The sequence below is a fragment of the Chelonia mydas genome, chromosome 2, assembly GCF_015237465.2.
Source record: "Chelonia mydas isolate rCheMyd1 chromosome 2, rCheMyd1.pri.v2, whole genome shotgun sequence".
NCBI lineage: Eukaryota > Metazoa > Chordata > Testudines > Cheloniidae > Chelonia > Chelonia mydas.
The window spans coordinates 68,484,931-68,511,418 of record NC_057850.1 but is presented as its reverse complement, the minus strand read 5'-3'; the positions used below and the strand labels follow the sequence as shown (position 1 = coordinate 68,511,418).

At 41.0% G+C, this 26,488-nt stretch overlaps 1 long non-coding RNA gene across 2 annotated transcripts; it reads left to right on the top strand.

The window, feature by feature from the left end:
• The first annotated feature begins 7,526 nt into the window (after positions 1–7,526).
• Positions 7,527–25,042, top strand: LOC122464240. 2 transcript variants are annotated; one of them, XR_006288183.1, is made up of 5 exons: positions 7,527–7,579; positions 10,839–10,930; positions 22,434–22,658; positions 22,748–22,908; positions 24,350–25,042. It is a non-coding gene; the product is annotated as an uncharacterized LOC122464240 (long non-coding RNA). The 2 variants fall into 2 exon arrangements; XR_006288182.1 differs by lacking the exon at positions 22,434–22,658.
• The last annotated feature ends 1,446 nt before the right edge of the window (positions 25,043–26,488 follow it).

The following is a 26,488-nucleotide window of genomic DNA, read 5'->3' as shown; positions in this document are numbered from 1 at the left end:
TGTGATCCCTGTTATATCAATATTTTCATTTAATACCAGGCACTCAAGTTCACCCATCATCATCAGACTTCTAGCATTTGTACACAAGCACTTATAAAATTTGCCTCTTTTTATTTGTCTGTCTTCGTGCGATGTAATTGAATGGGACTCTCATTTGACTGTTTCTCTTCAGTTTCCACCTGTACTTTATCAACTTCTATCCTCTTCTCTTCACTAGGATATAGACACACCCCATTAATAGATCCTCCCCTACAGGATGCCTCTGTCCGAACCACATGCTACTCTGCAGCCCTTAGTTTAAAAACTCCTCTATGACCTTTTTAATTTTACATGCCAGCAATCCGGTTCCATTTTGGTTTAGGTGGAGCCCATCCTTCCTGTATAGGCTCCTCCTTTCTGAAGAGGTTCCCCATTTCCTAAGACTTAAATCCCTCCTTCTTACTCCATTGTCTCATCCACACATTGAGACACTGCAGTTCGGCCTGTCTACCTGGCCCTACACACGCAACTGGAAGAATTTCAGAGAATGCAACCATGGAGGTCCTGGATTTTAATCTCTTACCTAGAAGCCTAAATTTGTCCATTGGGACCTCACTCCTACGTCAATGGTTCCTTCATCTACCATGACAAATGGCTCCTCCCCAGGACTGCACATAAGTCTGTCTAGATGTCTCAAGAGATCTGCAACCTTTGCACCAAGCAGGCAATTCACAATGCAGTTTTCCTGGTCATCGCAAACCACCCAGCTATCTATATTTCTAATGATCGAATCCCCCATTACTATCAAAAGCGCCAACTTTCCCTAGTGCCGGTGGGTGCTCATGCCCCCCCCAGCCCCTGGCCCCGCCCCGACTCCACCCTTTCCCCACCCCTGCCCTGCCCCCATTCCAACCCCTTCCCCAAAGTCCCCGCCCCAACTCAGCCTCCTCCCTGCCCCTATTGGACCCCTTCTGCAAATCCCGTTCCCAGCCCTGCCTCCTCCCTGAGCATGCCGCGTTCCCCCTCCTCCTCCCTCCCACCGCTTGCCACGTGAAACGGCTGTTTCGCAGCTTAAGCGCTGGGAGCTAGGGGGAAAAAGCGGGCACACACTGGGGAGGAGGCAGAGCAGAGGTTAGCTGGGGTGGGGGGGCAGGGAGCTGCTAGTGGGTGCAGAGCACCCACCAATTTTTCCCTGTGGGTGCTCCAGCCCCAGAGCACCCATGGAGTCGGCGCCTATTATTACTATTATTTTTCTCTTCCTAATAACTAGGATTCCCTCCCCCAGCAAGGTATCTTCAGTGTGAGAGGATACCATGACATCGTCTGGAAGGAGGTTCCCAACTATCTAAGTGCTGGCCGCCGCTTCCCGCAGCTCCCATTGGCTGGGAACTGCAAACCGTGGCCACTGATTCATTTCAGTTTGCCAGTCCAAAACATTTCATTTGGATTTTCCAAAGGGAAAATTTTGTTGATATAGATCTTTTCCCACAGAAAAGATCCACGAAACCCAATTTTTAGCCAAGGAAATATTTAGCTGGTTTGGGGGGTTAGTAAAGAATGATCCCATTAGACTTCATATGGATTTTTTTAAAAAAATGTTTATATACTAAATTTTCCACACACTGTACTAAAGGGCTATCAGTACTAAAGGAGGAGGCTGTCTGAAATCATTTTTCAAACCACTTCATTCATGGATCGCTGGGGGGAAAAGAACATTTATGTTGATGTAATATCTAAAATTCACTGCACTACTTTGTTGCCTTCCTGCTGAGCACCTGGCAACATGTGAAGCACAGACCCAGATGTTACTACAGAGAAAAGCTTATTCTATATTTTGGCATCCAGTAATCCTGCAGCAGCCAAATGTGTTCCCAAAGAAGCCATAGCTATTAACTCTTGCTTGAAATGTCAAAGAAGAAACCAGAAGAATGTTAGAAAGTGATGAAGTTATAAGCAAGCATATGCTAGTTTTCTTGACAGCTGTTAGTGTTTTAAAAATGTAAGTTGTATCACACAGTTGATGTTCATATTAAAATATTTTGCTTTGAATTTGACTCATGGATTTGCCTTGGCCTGTCTGCCTTAAAGACACAAGGTGAGACGGGACAAGACCAAAAGCATGAGACACTAATATTTTAGCTTGTTCGGATCAGCTAGAAGTTTTTTCTGAATCAGTTCCTTAAAAATCAGTCTTATTGAAACATTTCTGTACTTAGTGACAGATAGTCTTTCTTATCGGGCTAGTGCATTGGAAACTCATTCACCCTTGGAATTCTATGCTAACATCTTGATTATTTCAGTGCTAATTACTTTATTTTCTATTTCGTGCTTGCATCCTCCCCTCAGTAGAACTATTAAAAAAATACCAGTTGGCTGGTTCATGAGAGCAAGGTCATATTAAGAAGTGAGACTTGCAGTTGCTGCAGTGAGACGCTGGCAGAGCTGTAGTTGACAATGTGCTATCCTGCCAATCATATCGAATGACTGCCACATCTACCCTGCCAATTGCATCTAATGCTACCCTGTCAACACCTACCTCAGGGAGGATAGGCTGCTGTGGTAGTCAAGCCTCTGCTTGCTTGACTCTGGCAATCTCATTAATAATTGCCTGGTCTCAAATCTTCCTGTTTAACAGAGGTGTTAGGAAACTTGTGGAAAGGCAATTTTCAATATGTGGGATTTGTGTGTGTAGCTATAACAGCATTTAATAACTGCTCTTTGACAGAACACCTAAAGAGGAGAAGGACCTGCTCTTACTGACAACCAATCAAGGTCTCAAGTGGATGACGTCTATGTTCTTGGACTCAAAGTTCCTGGGCTCTAGTCAACACAACATATGTGCAGATAGGCTTAAAACCAATAGTTCTGCAGCACACAGATCTGTTACAAGCTCGAGCAACATTGGAGCATTCTGACTCCCTGTACCTACTTATCTGATTTCAGACCCATCTGCTAAAGCAGGAATCGGCAACCTTTGACACACAGCCCATAAGGGAAATCCGCTGGTGGGCCAGGACGGTTTGTTTACCTGCAGCGTCCTCAGGTTCAGCAACTGCAGCTCCCACTGGCTGTGGTTCACCATTCCCATGTGCTAGCTGCCGCTTCCCGCAGCCCCCATTGGCCTGGAACGGCAAACCTCGGCCAGTGGGAGAGTGGGAGCTGCGATTGGCTGAACCTGCGGACGCTGCAAGTAAACACACCGTCCAGGCCTGCCAGCGGATTTACCTGATGGGCCGCATGCCAAAGGTTGCCGATTCCTGTGCTAAAGGGACTATACTACTTTTGTTGACCACAATAATCTCCCTGCATTGCTGGTGGAAAGTCTGCTGATAATCAAAATGCATTTTGATTGTTATTAAATTAAATGTGGAAATGAAAAGTGGAATCAGTATAGTCATCCCTGTGTTATTTATTTGATATTAAATCAGTAACAAAACAATCTCTTCCACAAACTCTTCCTGCTCTGTATCATAAGAGGAAACTTGGCTACTTACGTACACTATCAAAGACAGCAGTAGGTAGCTGGTTGATTCAGTGGTACTTTGAGATCATCAGATTAGATGCTTTAATGTATTTACAAAGGACAAGCAGGAGTTATAACAATTAAGGGCCAGAACCTGAAAACATGTATTAGCAAGCTTACTGTTTGCAGCCATGATTAATCACATTGTAAGGGTGTGGTTCAGACTCAGATAGCAACACACAACACTGTATCTTGCTGCTTTAAGTTATTCACCTCTCTGCACGGAGCATTCCTCCAACCTGGACAAGACAGAGAGAGTCAGGACCAACGGCTGCCTTCCTGGCCAACAGAGATCAAAATGGCAAACCAAGAAGAGTTTGCTTCAGCCTAGGGTTGTGGGACAAGTCCCTCAGCAACTACTCACACCAAATCTACTATGTGCCCCCTTCCTTCTGAATCTAGCAGGCAGATTGAATAACTTCAAAGTGGGAAAGACCCTCCATCTGGTTCCCTTTTGAAGCAGTTCACCCCTTCCCTGCCTACTTAGTGGGGGGGGCATGTACACTATCACAGCCATCAGTGGAACTTCCCACAGGAATAAGCACGACATTTGGTGCAAGTTTTCACAGGAACACACCACAACTTTTTTCCACGTAGAATGGGTGACCGGTCTCTGGTGCATCTTGCAAAACTGTCTGGTCAAAGTATGGTCATTGTTATTACCTTTACTAAAATAGCACAAAAAGCCCTACCTGAGATTGAGGCTCCATTCTTCTATGTGCTATGAGAGAGACAGGCCCTTCACTGAATTGTTCACAATCTAAGTGACCAAGACAGACAAAAGGAGGAAGGAGGAAAGAGGAAGAGAGAGGTCACTGGCAGACCAGAGATATAATCAGATCTCCTGTACTCCCAGTCCAATACTGTGTACACTAGATTATGTTGCTTCTCACATTATATTTACAGAACAGAGGGGCACAGAAGGAAGTGGAAAAATAACTGTTCAATCAAAATCAGAATGATGTACACATTACTAGATGTACCTACTTTTGGAAAAACGTTCAGTAAATGATGATAGGGATGTTTAATGTATTTTCTGTGGTAAACAAAAAATGCACAAACAGGTTTATTTGAAAAATGATGTGTCCTTGGAGCAAATGAACGTGAAGTAGACAAGACAGTAATTTAGCAATTGCTAAACAATGTTGCATAAGGTACAATTGTGCATGGCTGACAATTTACTCAAATAGATAAATCCATCAAAGCACAGATCCACAACATTTTTGGCTTTTACCTTCTTCAAGAAGTAAAGCTGTGGCACTATCCATGACACCAATGCTGTTGAATCCGTTTTAAAAACAGAACACAGCATTGTATGTGAATACACACACCTTTCACTTCTGATGTGCATGTATCTTTCTTTGATGCCACAATTGCCTTGTACTGTAATTTAAAATATAGACATCGCTAGACAGCTAGGAATACAGTTCATAAAACTACATTCATGTGGTACTGAACTTTTAGCACAAAGTACTAACCCGGAAACATATTCGACAAAAATATATGCCAACATGGGACTTGATTCCAGAATCAAAAATTCCTTCAGTCTTCAGTGGGAGTTGTGGCTAAATCCAAACATAGGACAGGACCCGAAAGGCAGGAGTATAGGTTGTAAGTAAACAATATCTCCAATAAAGAGCAAAATACCCTGCTTTTCCATACAGCAGTAGTGGAAGAGGCAGAGTGATCTAGTGGATCAGGCATAGGACTGGGAGTCAGGAAAGCTGGGGGCAGATCCTAAGCCGGTGTAAAAATTGTCATAGGCCTTTTGAAGTCAATGGCGCTATGGCCATTTACTTCATCTGAGAATCTGCTCCCTAAGAGTTCCATTCTCAACTCCACCATGGACCTACTATGTGACCTTGGGCAAGTAACTTCACCTGTCTGGGTCTCTGTTTCCTTCCCACTGTGTGTCTGCCTTCTCTCTTCAGGGTTAGAAGCTGCAAACTGAAATTAATGGGGCTTTGTACAAGATCAGGGTTGTGCTTGGGCAAATTTACATGTAGGATTCAGTTCTTGGATTGTAAATTCCACCACTCTGTTCATGGAGGGCCCTTACTGTGCTCAGCCCTGGTTTCTACCGTAATACAAGTAATAAATAATAATGTCGAATTGAAATTTAAATGGGCCCAAAGATATAAAGTTGCGTAATCACAGTTTAGCCTCATTTGTCCTTTGCAGATCTCATTGTTTCTTTCCATAAACATATAAACGCCCTTTTCTTTACCTTAAATGTAATACCTCCAACAGAAAATGTAGATAAAGAAAACAACCCAAATTGGGTCATACTTAGCTGTGCAACAGCGAACAACAGAATGGGGAAATATCACTTTATGATCATAGCGTCGACTTTACAGGACAGATGCTGACATTGTCTATTTCTTATTAAGAATGTGTCTTTTTTCCCCAAAGATAGCCAGAGCTGTATGGTCATTTTATATAAACCAGCACAACATAAAATCATTTACAGTAAATGGCCAGAGCAGACAGTGGGTCTGAAGTAAACAGCCATAGTCAGTTCTTATTTATTTTTGAAGTTTCTTCTTTAATAAATGAATCTATATTACAAAATAGAGTAGAGAGCCGGCCTGACATGTACATTTTACAGTTTTGCAGCTCCAGGTTACTGTGTATTATAGAAAATGCTACTGGAATACAGAGTAAAGGTGCTACACAAATCTAAGAATTTCAAAGTGTGCAATCCAGAGTTATTTAATGTAATATATGTACATATGTGGCAGGGTGCTGCTAGAGAGGCCTTAATCAGCTCCTGTCACTCCAGCCCCAATCAGGGGGATTGGACTGGGGCTCGGTAGATAGCCTGATACCTGCCTGGTAACTGACCACACCTGCCAGCCTTGTTAGCAGGAGCTATAAGGTTGGGAGGAAGGCGGGTGGAGACCAAGAGGGAAAGGTCAGGCTCAGTGGTGTGAGGCTAAGCTGTGTAAATAGTGGGATACTGGTGGTGGGGAACAGACATACAACTAAGAGCATGGGTGTTGCACCAGCTTGGAGGGTCCCCGAGTCTTTAAGGAGTAGGCCAAGGGGATGAATCCAATGGGGCACAGTGTGAACCCTGTTACAACCTACCTCAGGAGAGGTTAATACAATCACGCTCTTATTTGAATCTGCTACTTTATAGCAATTTTTGCAGATTTGTTGTTAGCAAGTATGGGAAGGGATGTCTATAATGTGCATAATGAAAGCTTTCAGAAAGCCAAATAAATGTACCATAGGACATTGAGGGCTATTGGGTCAATGATTTAGGGCCTGATCTAATGCCCTCTAAAGTCAATTCTCTTTACTTTGATTTCAGTGGGTTTTGGATTAGGCCCTTACATAAACTGTGAGCAAAATCTTGCTTGACTTGCTCATGTGAATTTGATTCTCACGTATGGTCTGTTTGCCTGAAAACTCTGACTGCCGTCTGGTCAGATGATGTTACAAATACAAACTAGCCAAGCCACATGATTAAGTCATGGGTTGCAAAAAAAGTGTCAAGGCTACATAAGGAGTTTGTGGGTCTGTAACACTGAGTATCCCCACCAATATTTCCACAATAGCTTTATTCACTGCTGTGCTGGGACATCAGTCCCCAGAGCGTACCCCATAGAACTTAATAAACAAGTTTCTACTGTATTCACACTAATATCAGGGAAACTATGCAAATTACTGACCTCTTGAGAATTATTGAATGGGCACAAACAAAATACAATTTAAACAAAAAACCTCAAGGCCAGTGTGTTTTTTGGGTATCACAAGATGGACTGTATCATACTTCGCTCATCTATTTGACAAGTGTAATTTACCTTTCAATCAGTGACTTTGTAGTATAATAATAAATGTACTGTCATAAATATAAAGGGAAGGGTAATCACCTTTAAAATCCCTCCTGGCCAGAGGAAAAATCTTTTCACCTGTAAAGGGTTAAGAAGCTAAAGGTAACCTCGCTGGCACCTGACCAAAATGACCAATGAGGAGACAAGATACTTTCAAAAGCTGGGAGGAGGGAGAAAAACAAAGGGTCTGTGTGATGTTTTTGCCGAGGACAGAACAGGAATGGAGTCTTAGAACTTAGTAAGTAATCTAGCTAGGTATGTGTTAGATTATGATTTCTTTAAATGGCTGAGAAAATAGCTGTGCTGAATAGAATGAATATTCCTGTCTGTGTGTCTTTTTTGTAACTTAAGGTTTTGCCTAGAGGGATTCTCTATGTTTGGAATCTAATTACCCTGTAAGGTATTTACCATCCTGATTTTACAGAGGTGATTCTTTTTTTCTTCTATTAAAAGTCTTCTTGTAAGGAAACTGAATGCTTTTTCATTGTTCTAAGATCCAAGGGTTTGGGTCTGTGGTCACCTATGCAAATTGGTGAGGATTTTTACCAAACCTTCCCCAGGAAGTGGGGTGCAAGGCTTGGGAGGATTTTGGGGCAAAAGACGTATCCAAACTATGTTTTCTCAGGAACCCAGATAAAGTTTGGTGGTGGCAGTGGAAGTCCAAGGGTAAAATAGTTTGTACCTTGGGGAAGTTTTAACCTAAGCTGGTAAAAGTAAGCTTAGGAGGTTTTCATGCAGGTCCCCACATCTGTACCCTAGAGTTCAGAGTGGGGAAGGAACCTTGACATGTACTGTAATATATTTTGTAATAATGTTTGGGGATTTGTAACTTCACTATAGTATCTCCTATGAAAGTTACACTTGAGAAGCAGGACAAGACCTCCGAAGGTATGTCTGCACTGCAACTGGGAGGTGTGATTGCAGCACAGACAGGCATGATTGAGCTAGCTGCTAAAGATAGCAGTGTAGGTGCAGCAGCATGGGGCTACTGCCTGAGTATGCACATAAGGTCCCGGGTGGACTTGTAATGAGGAGGCTTTGTGTGTTCTGGGAGTTTTGTGAGAATTGTAGATTAGCAAATTGAGTATTAATAAGATGCTATCAGATCTCCGGCAATAACATTTACAGCAGCAGAGAATCAACATTTCTGTTGTATTGTCTGAGAATAATGAGAAGAACCTGGCATGCACCTGTAGAGTGGGTAGTAATGGAGGCAGCAAGGTTAAAAAAACAACAACAACTATTAGAGGTTTATTGCAACTTGCTGAAACTAATGACTGTCATAACAATTAAGAAAAAATCTCTGGACTGACTTGAACCAAACTTACTGAATCAAATCAGAAACTCTAAAATCTTGAACATTGCAATAAAATAGATTAGCAATAATTAATAACTCCATATTGATTCCTACTTTCCATGTACCATTCCCTAAGAATTCATCCAATTAAGCACTGTCCCAAAGCTAAATGTCTCTGTGACTCTCCCTCTTCACTCTAAGTTCTACCAGTACCCTGCAGTTCCCTTCCAGACACCAGCCTGATTCCCCCAGTTAGTATCTTTCACACCACTTCCATATACAGACAGATTCCCCAGGTCAGTTGAATTATTCCCAAATCTGTCTGATACTTTGATCTGAGCATAAAAGGCCACTTACCTGAGTTTTATGCCTATGTAACTTCACTGACTTCATGGAGGACATCAGATTTAAGCCAGGGTGTGTGAGATCAGATTCATGGCCAATCATTCCAGGTTTTCCTAGACACATTCAGATGCTAATCTGGAAAACACATCCCAGAACTTTATATAAATAATCCCACTGGAAGGATTAGCACTCCTTGGATGCTTATCTTTCCAGTCTTCAGCAGCACCTCCAAATGCTGTGCTAAACTTTTAGTGTTGTAATGAGCCTTCTAATTAAAACATGAACCAACCTCTGAATGTAATGATGATCTGATCCCACAGCTTCATGCAAGATTTTTTTTAACATAAACCCTCATAATAAGTAAAAACTTAATCTCATTCAAATTAGTGTCATTCCTTTGCCCTAAATATTAGCACTTGAAATAGTTTAAAGACTTCTGTATAGTTTCACTGACGGCTAATGATTTTGTAAAGCCACTTAAATATTTGCACACAATAGCTTTTCATTTTGGTTTATTAATATCTATGGTCTGAAGTGACATTCACCACACATGTATGTCACATTTGTTTTATTGATTATGTGTTCCCTAAAGGTAACCAGCTATTGTTCATGTAAATAGCTAATGCAACATAAGTAATATCGGTCATAGGTCAATGATTATCAGAAAAGGGAATGAAGATATTAAATATTTTAACATTCATTAATCACACACACTCACAGTGATGAGAGATACACTTAGTCTTTGCTCAAATATGTAGTCCTAAGCAAAAAAAAAAAAATCAATAAACTATTTTAGAGCTGTAACACACTACAACTATGATCTGAATGTCTGGAAGCAACTAAAGTGCCAGATGACTCTTACCTGTCAATTTTAAAGAAATGATATCTCTACACTTCGCCAAACACTTTAGTAAATTTAAAACGTCTTGGCAAATAGCATGTGAAAATTTCAAGCACACATTTTGATTCACCCCCACTGAATAACTGCGGAGTTCACACCCCGGTTATAGAGTGGGGAGCAGTGCCAGTAGGGGAATTTTTCCTTCAGGAAGGACACCCCCACCCTAATCCCAGAACCCACCTTGGTGAGCTGCAGGGGTATAGGAGAGGGTGGCATAGAGCTACTCCACCATGTCTGTGCCAAGCAGGGAATCCCCTACACTGGAGTATTTCTACCAACTATTTGGTACCTTTATGCCATCAGGACATCATGAAGGGGCTGCAGCAAACCAGAGAATTGGCTGTTAAATCTTGGGCCCTGCAGTCTAATATAATGGAACTTCACAGGGGGGCTCCTAATTTACTGTTAGTATCTTTGACCAAGACATGTTTTAAAAATAGAGGCCCATCTAAATACCTTGAGTATCTGGCATGAGTGCAGACTGGTGCCTTCTACAGACAAAGAGGAATTATTTTGCATTTGTTTGCATGAGTGTGTTGTCACTGTCAGGAATAATTTAGAGGTGTGCAGAGAGGGACTGAACTTTTTCAGAGGCAGAGAAATCTGTTTTCTTAAGTTACAAATAAGCTACAGGGCCAAGAGGCTAGCATCTGCTTGCCCGAGTCACACAAGTAAACTGGTGTCACAGCTGAGAATGCCAAGGCAATATCCACTGAGAGATTGCTCTGCTTTGATTAAGGTGTGCTAGCTAGTTTAGTTTAATGGGTGCAGCTTTGCAAAATAATAAAAAAACAACTTCAATGATGTAAGAGTGTCCGTGTGTTGGACCAGCAGGAATTAGCCCTTGTAGCATATAGCTTAATTGTGTGTGGGTGGAGAGAGAAATTATGTACTCAGGAAAATCTGACTTGTTGCAAGCTTTGCTTCATTGTAATTATATTGTTCTGTCATCAGATAATTTGGAGATAAAATGACTGCAATCAACTGCAGTTCCTGTTTTCTGGGAAAAGAGTAGGCTAGAGTTTTGAAAACATTTGTAAAGTCAGGTAAGTTGCACCTTCATTTTTGGGTTTTTTTGGGTGGTTCTTATTTTTCAGTGTTTTGTATTTCTCTAAGTTCAGTTATTGTTACTTTAATGCATTTTCCTCTGATAGTACGTGACAAAGGGCTGTGCAATTTGTTATTAAACAATCGGTCCCAATGGCCTGCTGAAATTAACAAGTGCAATTTTGTGAAAATATTACTATTGAAAGTGTAACATAGGCATTGGAAGACTGGTCCAGTAGTATGGACACTAGCCTAGGATTCTAGGAACCTGGGTTCAAACCTCTGCTCTGGTACAAGCTTCCTGACTTGATCATCGTCTACAAGCCCCCATGTAGGAAAGACAGTTCCCTCATCTTGCAGAAAGTAGGATCAAATCTAATGGTTGGAAATTGAAGCTAACCACATTCAGACTTGAAATAAGGCACAAACTTTCAACAATGAGGGTAAACCACTGAAACAACTTACCCAGGATGCCTTCTCCATCATGTGCAGTCTTTAAATCAATACTAGATCTCTTTCAAACAAATTGTTATAACTCATAGAGGACTTGATGGAGGATTATTGGTTGCGGTTCTTTGGCCTGTGTTATGCAGGAGGTCCAACTAGATGATCATAATGGTCCCCTCAGGCCTTAAAAATCTATTAACTTTGTAGTTAGGGACAAACTTCAAAGAGGGTCAGATGTTTTGTTTGGACAAACAGCCAAAGTTCTGAATACCCATATGAAATACCCAAATTGCTGGGGTTTGCAAAAGTGGCTTGAAAATTTTGCAAGATTGGTCGGTCTCATGAGATTTCCAGTGCTTCCTGCTTCTTTTCAGGATGGATATATTAAAAGAAAAGCATCCTGAGGCACTTTCACTATCAAATGTGGAGTGCAGATGCTCACAAAAAATTGAAGTCATGGGTGTGAGCTAGCTATCCATACTTTCAGATTAAATAAAAAGTTAATTTGTAGTTTTGATTTAAGTTAAGTTTAAAGATTAGTTCATATTACCCTTTTTAATCCATTTGGTTAGCCAATATTCAAAGTCTTTCAGGTCGTTTCAGTCACAAGGAGAAGTTGGAGGCAGGTGTTTCTTTGCTACAATCCTGTTTGTGTACATTCTTTGTGTTTCCATGAACACAGTATGAATCTAACAGGAGACAGTGTCCTTCCTTAGTATTCCAAGCCTCTTTTTCCAGGCAGCTCTCTACCCAAAAAGCCCTCTCACCTCTCTCATGGTCATGTTACAATTGCTTCTTTGGCCATCTTTGTGTAATGCCCAATAGCTGAGGGGGGTTTGGAGGCAATCCAGAGCAGTAGTCAAGTGTGTGCAGGTGGTCAGTCCATACCAGTGGCAGTCCAGGGCAATGGTCAAAGTTCTCAGAGGGATCAGTAGCCAGAAGAGCCAATCCAATGGGTCAGGTCAGGAAGGCAAGGTCAAGCAAGGCAGGTCAGGTAGGGAAGAGTCAGGCAAGGCCATTTGAGTCACAGAGCATTGCTTGCCGCTTAGACAGCTTCCTCTTCCTGTTGAGGCTTTTGTATAGTCCAGGTACCCAATGAGAGTGTTTCCTATCTATCCAATCAGATGCCTAGGATGTGGCTGCTATGGGCCTGTTGGTCTTTAACAGTAAGGCTGTTGGTCATGGGCAGTAGTTCATGGCACAGGACGTAAGGATGACCTGGGTTCAATACCATGGTCCTGACTATCTGCTTCTGTGATGTTTTTATGCTTTCTGTCTCTCTCACACTCAGCTCCATCAAAATAATATCCACCCCTCTATTTTCATTTAACCCTCAGTAAAACCCCTCTGCCCACATAGCTCAATTTCTGATCAGCCTTGCACGTGGTCTGTGTTTTGGGTGGCAACTCCTATTGTTTCAGCTATCTTACTCCAAAATGAGTTTAATTGCTTCTTAAATTTATCTTGAATAAAGGGCAGCTGTTATGCCCACTAGCTTCAATAAGGTTCTACCCAATCCCAGCATAGTAATATTTTGTATCTATTGGTTCACCCATCCCTATTTTTTTTTTTTTTTTTTTACACTTTGGAATGAGCTGCTGCTTCCAACAATTAAAATGCAACTGAGCTATTTGAAATTGGCCCTCTTGAAATGCCTTCTACCATTGAACAGAATACCTTTGGCAAGAGAAGGTTATTGTTGTTGTTTTTTAAATGTTTTGTTTTTTTTGCTCTGCAGAGCATAATCCTTGGCATACAGTAAGCAACCCAGGGGATCAAACAAGATATAAATGGAAGCAATTATTCTGGATGTTGTGCAATTTAGTTGAATCAGCACTTTAAAATAACCTTTTATTTTAATGCAGTATAAGCAAAATTTAAAAGAAAATGTACATTTTAGTTCCTAGAATTCTGTCAGATTCCTGGGACAGGCCAATGCTAGTTTAAATGCCACATTTAAAATAAGATGCTTCTGGAAAAAAAACAAGCTAATGTTTTCATGTTGCTTCATGTAATTAAGTGGAATAAATTTCATGACACACATGTGGCTGATTTTAACATATTCCTGAATGGAAACTGAATGGCAGAAAGTTTCAGTCTGTTTCTCGATAACCTTTTCCCCAGTGAATGGTCCCAATAAAGTGCAAATTCCTTCACAGTATTTCATTCTGCCTAAAGATAGAAAGACTTTTATGAATGACTTTGATTTTCCCTGATATATGTGAAATTGGAGTATGAACTAAGGGAGTGAGGGAGAGGAGAGGAGAGGCTTAGTAGGGCTGTTCTTCTCTGTGTGTGTGTGGGGGGGGGGGGGGAGGGGGTTAGCTGGCTGGGGAGCCTGCAAGTGCAGGCAATGATGCCAGCCTGAGCATCAGGAGGAGGCAATGCCAGCCCAATCCTGAGGACTGTGGAGTGCCAGGAGCCAGTGATCAACAATAATCTTGTCACACCAACAGGAGAGAAAAGAAGGGAGACTGGAATAGCGTGATTCTGTGCTTAACGTTGTGCTCCTAAGTAGTCCGCTGGAAGGCTAGACTCCTCATATATGTGAAGTTATTCTCACAGAAGGTCCAAGGCTTAGAACTGTTGTATCTGTTTCCTTTATTGACTTAATCACATACGAAATTCTTTTCAGTTCATGTAAAGTTGCAGAGCTGGAACTTTTCTTTCAAACCAATAACATTCTTTGCAAAGACTATATGATGTTGAAACATGGAGCGGGCAGACTGTAAGGATATGTATCAAGCTGGTACAATTAGACAAAGTGGCCATGCAAATGAAATTATGAACTTTGAGTATGGGAGTGACTCTGTGTTAAGCCTTTGAGCATACCCAGTTTGAACGAGATCTTTCCAGAAGCTTAAGCAGAGTCAGACTGAGTTGGGAACATTTAGTAAAACTGAAAAGGTAGCAAATTTAAAACTGAGAGGAGGAAATACTTCTCGCAGTGAACAATTAGCTAGGGGACTCACTGTCATCAAGAGTTTAGCAGGGTTCCAGAAATGGCCGGAGATTTATATGGCTAATAAGACCATCCAGAGCTACAATAGTAAGAAAATATATATATGACACCCAGAAGTTTAGAGAGGGACATAAATCCTCATGCTTCAGGCATAAGTCAACCTTTAATTTTCAGTGGGATATGAAGACACTTCCTCTGTGGTTATTCCATGTTATTGCCTGGTATAGACTGCTAGTCCTGGCCACTTGTGGAGACAGGATCTGGATTACACAGATCATTGGTCTGTTTCAGTATGACAATATCTGTGTTCCTAGGAAAGTGCTTTGCCACCCTCCCATCCCAGCTCCTCAATCCCAAAACATCACGCAGACCACAAGAGTAATCACGTTCATGCTGTTAATTAAGAGTAGATTGAGTTCTTTCATGTATTTATAACTTTTCTATTCATTCTTCACTCTAATGCCAACTTTACGCAAAAGGACTGTCAATCTTTTAGAAAAGGCAAATAGACATGTTTCCAATTTTTAAGTTATACTCATTGTTCCTTATTTTTTAAATTGGGATCAGCCAGTGTTATGTTGTCTCCTCCTTATGCAGTGTCTGATTTCTAAAATCCAAAAGTAATGTCATAAGTGTCTGATAATTTTTGATGCTTGTTTGAATCAAAGCTTTTGAGGTTCATTGATCACTTGCTGTGACAGCTCTTAAGCATTATTACTCAATAAAGGGAAAACCATTATAAATTAATGCACATTATTTTATGCTTATTTATCAGCGTGGCATAGTCACATAACTCAAAGGCAAGCAAGATGATGCTATCCCTTTATTTGCTATGAACAATGATCAGAGAATGTGAATCCTGCAACCCTAGTCGACATCTAAAGAGGGGGAAAATAAACATTGCAGAATAACTTGCATTACTTAGAATGAACAACAAAAAAATTTATTTTGCTTTCTCCCCTGGTCTTATTAACTCTAATATTACTGAAAGCGATTTGATAAATCAGCCTGCCTTCACTTCTCTATATTAGTCAGTGAAATGCCAGCTTCAAGATAGCAGAATTCACAAATCCCTCTCAGAAATACCCTCTTCACACTAGTAAGCCTGACAGTGAATTGTCTGCAAGAAATTAAAATAAGTGTTTTGTATAACAGGTACTTTATGTCCAATATGACTTTATGTTCAGTTCAAGAAGCTTTTCAATTTCATTTTGGGGATTTGTTTTGTCTGAACCAGTTTATATACGGAGAAGAAGAAACCCACATACAGCAAAATTGAATTATCTAGAATCAAACACAGCCTTAGTACAATTTTAACAAGTATTTTGTATTTTAAAGGGCACTTTTCATTTTATTTGTTCTATCCACCTTCATTTTTGGTAAATGCTATGGATTACCTTATACTAATAGACTGAACCCAGGCAGAACTGGCTATACCTGGCTTACCATCCATTGAAAAGCCATTCTATCACAAATGCTACCTTTTTCCTCCCAGTATTCCAGGAGTTACCTGGACATCAACTTTGAGTCCAATCTCCTTTAAGACCTGCCAATCCAGGCTGTATCCATATCTTACCATTTCTTCACAACATTATCAAAATCTTGCCTTCTCTCTCTGTCCACAGTGCCAGAACCCTTCCCCAAGCTCTTATCTCCCACCTTCTCTACTGTAACTTGCTCCTCTCCTGACTTGCTTCCTGTCACCTAACTTACACCACAAGTCCATCCAAAATGCTGTTTCTAAAGCCAGTTTTCAGGGTCCTCATTTTGAACATATCTTTCCACTCTCCAAAACCCTCATCTGGCTCCCCCTTTTGCAATGCATCAGACCAAAGCTTTTGTTTTAAGGCCACTCACAACTTGACTCCATCCTACTTACCCTCTTCTTTCTTATTGAATTGTAACTTGCCATCTCCGTTCAGCCAACACCATACTCTTCACCATCCATTTCCCATCACTGCCTTTCTACCTTCTTCCATGTTGCCCCCATGCATGGTATGAGCTCCCAAATCAATTCACAAGACTTATTCTCCATCAAATCGCTTCTCAAGACCAAGTTGATCATCTCAAAACCATCTCTACCAAGATGTCAGGAGAAAACACCTACAGGCAACAGCTAAACAAGTAATATTACTGAAGACTGTCAAGTTTATTAATTTTCATGTATTCCACCAATCTCTTCCTCCCATCACAAAAAAGATTTTGAAAACAGCAATCTATGCATATAACTAGTCTACATAGCCATGTGGTCTTGTTCCTGCTGCCTTAGTATTTTCTTCTTCGGCTATGTGCAACAACCACATGTTACATCTTCAGTTTGTGTGTTTCTTAAGGCAGAGACTATTATGTGTTTGCCATGCACTGAACACAGTGGAGCCCCAATCTGATTGGGGCTGCTGGCCACTATTATAATAAAAATTAATAATTTTGGTCATTAGGCATCCTTCTGAATTCCATTAGTGAAGAGTAAGCTTTAGACCTCTATATGCTCAGTCCTGAAAAGTTATCCTTACCTTATTTAGGCCTGTGCTTTAGAAGGGAATTACATGCATGTTGTGTAGTCTAGGGAGTCCGATCGTCTGGTTTCTATTCCCCACTTTTTTTTACTTTAGGGGTAATTTATCTTTTTAATACCTTACTATGGTATTGTAGATCTGGTCAAAAGAATTTCTGCAAAACTTTTTGCTGTAGAAAAATGCTGTTTGGTCAAAACTTAAATGTTTCCCTGGAATGTATTGGTTTCAATGAAAAATTTCATCAGGATGGTTTCTCAGGTCAGGGATGGAATTTCTAGTCAAAACCTGGATTTGGGCCAAACAAATTGCTTTGTAAGTGAAATTGAGAGGGAGAGCAATTAACAAATATTGTGAATATCGATTGTTCTACAGTGAAGTGCTCCTGATGAACTGTTATTCTTGGCATGAAATGCTCGACTGAATATGCATTTTAATTATTTTCAGACTTTCAGCTAGAAGATCTTATTTTAGAAAACTGCTTAGTTATATTATGGGCTGTACACCTGCATATCCCTGTAAAGGGGCTAGCCGGAGCTCGACCCTCTCTGGGGCAGCGGGGAGCCACACCGACTCATTACACACAGTTGACTTTGGGGGAATTTGTCCAGCCACCGGAGTCTCCCTCGGCAGTCCTTGCGGTAACTGGAATGAGCATCATAGGCCCGGGCCCTGAGTCAGGGCGGGTACCAAATAGTCAGTAGCTCAGGCCCTCAGGCAGGGGCTGAGCAAATAGCCTGGTGTTAGCAGGCCAGGCCCTGGGTCAGGGCGGAGCAACAGTCAGTAGCTCAGGCTCTCAGGCAGCGACAGAGCAACACAGCATATATGAATTAGCCCAGGCCTCCAAGGACCTGGAAGAGGGGGAGACTGTCACCCACAAGTTAGGTGGCAGGGGGGACACAGGCCCACCCACTCCACTGCGTCCCAGTCTGGGGCCCTAACAGCAGCAAACGACCTGCTGCTGGGTTAGTGGGGATCCTGACCGCAACATACTGACATGGGCTCTGGCAGAGTTACAGCCAGACTAGGGTCAGCTGTCCCCAAGCTACTTGCTAACTCCTCTCCTTCTGGTACCTGGGTCATGGCGGTGTCCTCTGGGAGGTCCAGCACTATGGGTTCTTTGGGGCAGTGGACAAGCAGCAGGCCCGGTAACTCCTTTATATAGCAGGTGCAGGGCAGGTCCGGTAACCCTCCTGGATAGCAGGTGCAGGGCAGGTCCGGTACCTCCTTTGGATAGTGCCCGCAGGGCAGTCCAGTCCAGTCTTGGCGTGGACCTGGGGCTGTGGGGTTTTCCTAGTCATGGGCTAGGCTGGCTGCGTCTGGTCCTCTAGTGAGCTCTGAGGTCACGCCTTTCTACTTTCGGGTCACCGCCTGTCCCTCTGAGAGGTGGGCTCAGAGCTTCCTGGCTCCACCCACTCTGGTGTCTGGAGGGGCTCGACCCTCTCCGAGGCAGCAGGGAGCCACACCGCCTTGCTACAATCCCAAATAAGAAGATTAAACAACACTGAGGGAAAGATGTACCATCTTGTGCTAAGCTAGGCTAAATCAGAGTCCTAGAATTGAAGAGTGGGCAAAGCAAACATAGAAAACACAATATAGACTACATCAGAAACACAGAGCTAGTCATAAATTTCAGAGGAACAATTTTCTATTGAAAAATGCTGCATCATCAAAAACCAAGAGTTTCATGGTGGCTGATTTGATGAAATTTGATAAACAGCATTTGAAACAATTTGAATCAAAATGGAGTAATGTGGTTTGATTTTTCTCATTTCATTCCAACTCTTAATTTTATAAAATATTATAAATATATATATTATAAAGTTTCAACATTATCAAAATGTTTTGATAAAGTCATTTCAATATTGCACATCAAAATATGTTGGAATTTCTGTTCCACAGTAAAATTTAAAATGTCAACTGTCCATTCTGCTTTGGGACACAGGGAAATGTTGAAATGTCAGATTTTCCCTTAGGACAGGAATTCTGTATTCTGACCAGCTCTAGAAACATAAAAGAACATATTAAAATGGGAAGAGTTCTACCCACACAACAGCACACACCAAACCTGAGTCAGCACCTAAACCAACCCCTTACCGAGGATTTTGCTTTCCTGATAAGTCCAAAATAATGAACAGAACATAAACGTAAGCCTAAGCGTCTTCCCCAAGTTTAGCCATTTTTAGGATTCAACTTGACTCCCCTCAGTCTCTGTTCTTTTCACATTGTGTCTCTGCAGAGACACACACACACACACCTGCCTCATATCCTGAGTGTATCAAAGCACACCTACCATGAGTCAGCAGAACTTCAGCAGCATTGCAGTTTTTTTCCTCAAAGGCTCGGAGTCCTGCCACCGTTTCAAAAAATCTAGACAACTTCTAACAGACATTGAAAGATCTTAAATAGTAATGGAGATCAGGTTAAAATACAGCTTCGTAGTCTACCTGCAATATCATCCACAGCTGAAGAACTAAAAGTGCATCACATCAGCAAATGGCATACCCAAGGGAAAAAAATGAGAGAATATAAGAAAGATTTAACGTTTTCTTTTGCTATTGCAGTAATCCTCATCTCTAGAGGGGAAAAGAGCAACAACAACATTGGTATGTTATACTATGACACAAATGTAGCATTTCCATTTAAGGGTTCTTCATCAGTGCTACAATTCCCTCTTCACAAATGACCTACATCTAAACTTGTTTGTTCTTTCTTTTCTTTAAGTGAGCATCATATAACAGTATAATATTAAATGCATCACAAATAATGAGAAAAGTTAATGGAAACTTCTGGCTGGCTTTTTTTCTGTATGGAAAGACATCTGCAAGTCAGCGTCTCCTTCTGGTTAATGGGATACATTCGTAAATATTCAGAAAATGTTCATGGCTAATATATGCCGGGGGCTTAAGATTGAAATTCATAATGAGATCCTCCAGACTGTTCCTAAATCATTCATCAAAGACATTTGGCAGCTGGCATGATAGTACACAAATGGAACCAGACACATGCATATGTCCTTATGCGGGATAGCAAAGGAGCTGAGGAGTAGCAAACTACACATATCTTCACTCTCAGGAGGCAATTGAGAGCTCAAGACAAAGTGGTAATTTGTGTAATTACACTGTGATTATGAATATAAGAATGGCCATACTGGGTCCATCTAGCCCAGTATCCTGTCTTCCAATGCCAGATGCTTCAAAGGAAATGAACAGAACATGGCAATTGTCAAGCAATCCATTCCCTGTTGCCCAGTCCCAGCATCCGTCGGGCTTAGGGACACCCAGAGCATGGGGTTACATTCTCATGCGATAACGTGTTTGACAAGAGAACTCATCCCTAAATAAAAATAACATTTTTGCTAATGTTTTCCTGAAAACAAATATCTTCAATTTTGACAACTGTTAAGCCAGTTTTCTAGTCTACCAAGTTACTCAACTCTGAAAGCTGAAAATATTTTTTCCTGAAAATGGCTTTTTGGCTAACATCTTATTGTCTTAATCATGTGTTAGATACTAAAGAGAGAGGTAGGTAGACAGATTAGACAGAAATTAAACATGCACAGTTAAAATAGGAAAGGGCTTGATTTGTTCGGGAGAGGGTGAACAAAAACCAACTCCTTCTATCCTCCTAGATTTTCTTCCCTATTTGGAAAAAATAATGTAAAACATTTTCTGTCTACAGTCAGGAATTTTCTAAATAGTATCCCTGCCATTGTTTGTTTGTTTTCTCTGAATAATACCAACCGTGAGCCTACAAGAATTAAGCAAAGGTTTGCAGATCTATTCAGTGTGCAAGAATGGGTACTTTGAAGTCTACATAGTCCTGTAAGCAATAAGCCAGTTAAATAAATTAACTGACTATTACTATGCAAGATGAATACAATAAGCTTTGAGGAGCATTTTCTGTCCTGTGCAGTAAAATGCATAGATAGCAAACTCTGTGGCTGTACCAAAGATGCCACAATTGTTTATACTATTTCCGGCTCAGTTAAGTTTGTTTTCAAACCGTTACTATCATAGTATTCAACATCTGTTTGAATTTTATTAAATATTCAGCAAAGTGAAAAAAAGCTGGATCTGGATGAGCTGAAAAGAAAATGTCAAAACAAGCAGTTATTTTAAAATAAGTTTCCAGGTTTAGGAAGTTCACTGCCTACAAAGGATACAAATTAGAGCAGCAACTATTAATACAATCTTGAGCTCTCAAAAAAAAGTCTAGTGAAACTAAGGCTCAGTCCTGAAAACAAAAACACATCCGTAACATTTACTCATTTGAGTAGGTTCCCCTGAAATCGGTTCCTAGCTGACGGAACAGTCCTTTGGAGCCACTGGCAGCTGAGTGTAATTTCAAGCTGACTTGAGATGACTTTAATTTATGCTAAAGGTTGTAATAGCCCCTGGCCAGCCCCAGAATCAGGGAGCTGTCAAGGTGGAGCATTGCTCCATACCTGAACTCCCGCAGAGTGCAGCTCAATTGGAGCTGAGAATCAGGGTCATTTACTTCATTGGAGTTACTCCCAATTTACATCAGTGCAAGTGATAGAAGAAGCAGACCACTTACTTCTGCTTGTTCATTCTGTAAGTATAGCCAACAGTCTCTGTTCCTAGATGTGTACGTTTACACTTTTAGCCATATTAAGGCATTTACACAGAACCCTTAACTCACTTGACATCAGAGTGGGGTTGGATTTCTGTTCTAACTGATGTCAGACCTTGTCCACATGTACATGGTAGATGTGGAGGGTTGGTATGCACACCGCCTTGGTCCATGTACCTCTTTCCCAGTGTTTCCCAGTTCCTTTCCTCCAGCCATCAAAAGGCAGAGACACTTTCCTCAACTTCTTGATAGAGGTCTATATGGCCCCTGGACTCCCATTTCTTCTTTCCAACACCCTCTGGAGCTTGCTGTTCCTTTCCAGAGCTTCCCCAGGGTCTTCAGGACAGCCACTCCTTCAGTCAGTAGACCCACTGGTGGGCCATAAAGTAGGAATTCTGCTGCCTCCAATCTTCAGCAGGAGCTTCAGAGGACCTGGTTCCCCAAGAACACCACAGAAATGGGTGAACCATCCGGCTTCTGTTGCACTTGTGATGTAACTAGAGTCAGGTAGTGCTTGATAATCCTTAGAGCTCTAGCACAATGACAAGATGGGAGAGCAAGACAAAACTCAGACCCAGATTTTTTTTCTCTTTTTAAGCAGGCAAAGAATTCTTCGGCTTTTGGCATGAGCTCCCTCTACTCCCCAGCTAATGAACATGGTGTTTCTCTACCCCAGTCCTACACTGGGATTGATTAGTCTGAGGATTAGTTGCCCTGGTATGGAACATAGCTGTCTGCCAATTACCCCCTATTGCTGTAAAAACCTGTTATCAGGACTTGGCCCCTAGATATTAGATACCTAAAACACAGGGGCAGGTGACAATGAAGTGGTTACAGTAAGTCTCGATGTATTAGGAAGTAATATATTCAATGCTGATCAGAATAGAATGCTACTAGGTGCTTAACAAAAAAAAAATCAGAAATACAGTGTGAACACACATTTGATTGCATTAGAAATAATGTTCAGTATTCATTCCATTACAGTAGCATCCAGGAACCCCAATCAAGCACCAGGGACCCATTGTGCTAGCCACTGTACAGGCAAGTCACAAAAGACAGCGCTTGCACTAAAGAACTTGCAGTATAGGTGTCGGACCATAGCTAGCAGGTAGATGAGACTTACACAATGTGAGGGGGCAGGAGAACAAATCTCAGCTTGCCACTTGTCTACCATACATCAGACTGCACTGATCAGCATCACTCATTATTGTAAGCATGTCTATTTTATATTGTAATATACTGACTGAGTGAACTTGTTAAGTTTTCCCATTACTGTGAAATGTGTTATTTCTTCCTAGGCAGTATCTGACTGCAGGAGTTGTCCACCTATGAAGACATAGGGAGCTATTTCAATGGAGCTCAACTCTGAAAATGTGCTTTTCTTGCAAAAATGCAGATAGCATGTAAGAGGTACTTTGTTGCTGCAGTTGTATTCTCCTCCACAGGTTGGCAATTACAGGTAATCTGTTCCTGTCATTCTGAAGTTTTAAAGTTTCCTGATGAGACTTTGATGTTGTGTTTGCATTGCTTTTCCTTCAAGGAAACCTGCTGTTTTATTCTGGTATTTCTATAAGAAGCAAGAGCACATGCCACAAAGTCTAATTGATTAAATTTTCTCTAATGAGAGCCTTTGTTAATCAAATGCCTAAGCTTCCTATCTCATGCAAGTCCTGCTGCATTCTGAAACACAATATATGTACAAAAGCCCAACAAACTGACAGACAGTGGAATTTGCATAAACATCAGATAGGATCAGGACTTCAATTTTCACTATAAGTCATTTCTAAGTAGGGCTGATTGGGAATTTTGCAGTGAAACTTTTTTCCTTGAAAAATGGTGATTTGTCACAACTGAAACTTCATGGCATGAAGATATAATTATCCAAATGGGAATATTTGATTGATACCAGAGTTAACAGCGCTACTTATCAGAAATGTTCCATAGAATTTTTAGTGACCAGAAATGAAAAGGACCTTGGTTATCCAGCACTTCCAGCAGCAGAAAGCCTCCAATACCATGCTGTGTCAAGGGATTACCACTGGCTCAGAGGGAATAGTGCCACCTAATGTGTCACCAACACAATTCCCTGAAACAGCAAGTATTGATCAAGCATGGCCTTGCCCAGTTTGAGATCTGACAAAAAAAATCACAACCTCATGTGGAAGGCTACAAAACATTTTAAAATACTGTAATTTTATCCAATGGCTAATAAGAGGGAACCTTATTGACATTAGGTACTAGTATCGTTAATCCACGGTTTGGAAAGTATAGAATGTGTTCACTCCATTTGTTATGTACCCATGCACCTGCATATTTCTAAAGTGATGTGCTGTACACCTGCCTTTTTCTATACACATTATGAGATCTCCTCTCTCTTTGAAGCATGTATACATCTGTTCCCATTAATGGGAGTTAGATGTGTTCAGCCAAAAGGGAATAGGGATGGTATTTTCAAAAGCATTTAAAGTGATTTAGGAGCACATCCTTCTAAATCTCTTAATTTGAATTTTCAAAAGCATTTAAGTTTTGTAAATAAAAATATGCTCAATCACCGAGACTACTCGAGGGATTTAAGTAGTGGCGACGCATAGCATATCACTAACATTTTTCTACTTTCTTTCCCCCAAAACCTGTAATTCAAGGCATTTTTCCCCATACAGTATAAAAACAATAAAACCTAGAATTTGTAATTCTAAGAGTTCAGTCTTACTCCTATTGAAGTTAAAAGGAGTGTGGGGTTTTTATTTTTAAACATACAGTATTCAGTGTTTATATATACAAGTGAAATTCTCGTCCAATTGAAGTAAATAGGAGTTTTACCATTGATTTCAATAGGGCCAGAGTTTCATTCAGTGTATATATATATTTGAAATATTAACAATAAACTTTTTTCTTTGAAGGGGAGACGATCCAAGAACAATGTGAATGACGGAATAGCCAGTTAATAGGAGAAAATGGGCACACCTCTTTTCAGAGCTAATGAGCACGACAGATTTAGTAAAATGGAGGTCATATTTCACCTCCTCAATTCTTTTCCTGCTTGACTCATGCTTCGAGCACTACAATTTCTCTCCACATATGCACAGAGGTTCTGCAAATAATCCTGCCCAGAATGCCCTCAAGCCTAAGAAAGTGAGACAGGCTCGAAAGACAAACAACCCGGGGAAAAAAAAGGGAGCTGAGAGATGAACACATAACATGACTGGGCCCTGAATCATAGTTGCTGAGTTCCGCAGCATACCATTATATCCTGAGCTCCTCAAATACCATTACTCACAGAACAAGCAAATCATGTGAGCTTTTGTTATGAAATCAGGGGGAAATGTCCCCTTCCCCTACTTTAATCCCCTTTGCCCAAATCTGCCCCCTATCCTTCAGTTCCCCTCCCTGATATGCTTCCCACAATACCTCCTTTCTTTCTGTTGTGGTCTCCCCCACTCTTTTCTTCCCAACTCATTTGTCACTGATATTACTCTCTCCCTCACTCTGACTGGTCCACCTACAGGACATTGCAGACTACCACTTCCTCTTTCTCTCTCACGGATCCTTTTTTTTTTCCTGACAGCTTGCTGCAGGAGCAGGGAAAGAGGTAATTGAGCACAACTGTGACTAAAATCAGGTCTGAATTTGGCCTAGAGTCCTTTCCCATTAGTGAGTATTTCAAATCTAGTACAACATCTAGACTGGTTTACTGAACCTTCTGGCATAACATCCTTCGTTTCCAACAATTTACAATCAAAATTGCTGCCCCTCTAGCCATTTATATTACATTTGCTGAATTTACTGGAATCTTTTCTAGTTTCCACATAAGTTTAAACATGCTTTGGCATTTCCTACATGAGCTAACATAGAAACAGCACATTGAAATTAATTTTCTCGTGCCAAATTTTAAAATCCAATTCTAAAGTTCCAAGTTTCCTTCTAAAACAAAAGGCTGGTAGTAAACAACAACAAAGTTTATCACTGTCTTGTATGCTTTATTTGACCTATTCAGTCAAATATTCCTTCACCTTCAGAAAGAAGTTCCAGACAATTCTGTTGAAATATTTGATTAACTCTTACTTGAACTGATTTTGTTTTTTAAACTGAGTCTCACACATTATTCCTCCATCAAGTGTGATTGCAGAGACACAGATATTGCAAAATTATCACTCTTGGAGTACTACCATTATTTATTTGTATAATAGAAATCCTAAGAGCCACCAACCAAGGTGGGGTTCCATTGTTCTAGGCATAGTACATGTACATTGTAAAGGAGATCTGAAAACCTCTCTTACAATCTTAAGAGATAACAGATCAGGAAAGTACATCTGGGAACTGAGACACAAAGATTAAGGACATGAATACACTAGAGCTGGAAGGTGTGAATTCCAACTCAAGGAGACATACCTGTGCTAGCTCTGCTCTAGCAATCATGCTAAAAATAGAGTATAGATACAGGAGTGGGATGGGTGCCCTGAACATGTACCTATGGTCTCAGACAGGGTTGTACTCATGGGTTGTTAGGGCCCCTCCCACCACCACAGCTATACTTCTATGTTTAGCATGCTAGTTCGAGTGTGTCTCCTCAAGCTGGAATTTACATCTTCCAGCTCTAGCACAGACATACCCTGAGTTACTTGCCCAAGTCATGCAGGAAGTCTATGACAGAGCTAGGAATTGAGTCCTGATTTCTCAAGTCCCAGTCCACTGCCTTAACTATAAGATCTTCCTTATTTATGAAGTAAACAGCTTCATGGCTGCCCTAAGAGTCAGGTGTACCAGGAGAAACACAATTTTCCAGTGCAGCCAAGGTGCCAGCTACATCATACCATTCTATTGCTAGTCCAGTGAAACTTAGACCTTGAAAGGACAACTACCAAATGCCACAGCAACACAGCAGTGAAGGAGTTAAGGAGTCATTACAATTACTTACAATCTAAATTGGCTTACTATTTTCAATTAGTTTTTCAAGAGTGGAAAAGGGCAGTTTTAGAGCGAATTATGTTGTCATCCCTTTCACTTCATACAGGGCCTTTCTATTTATGTGTTCAATCCTG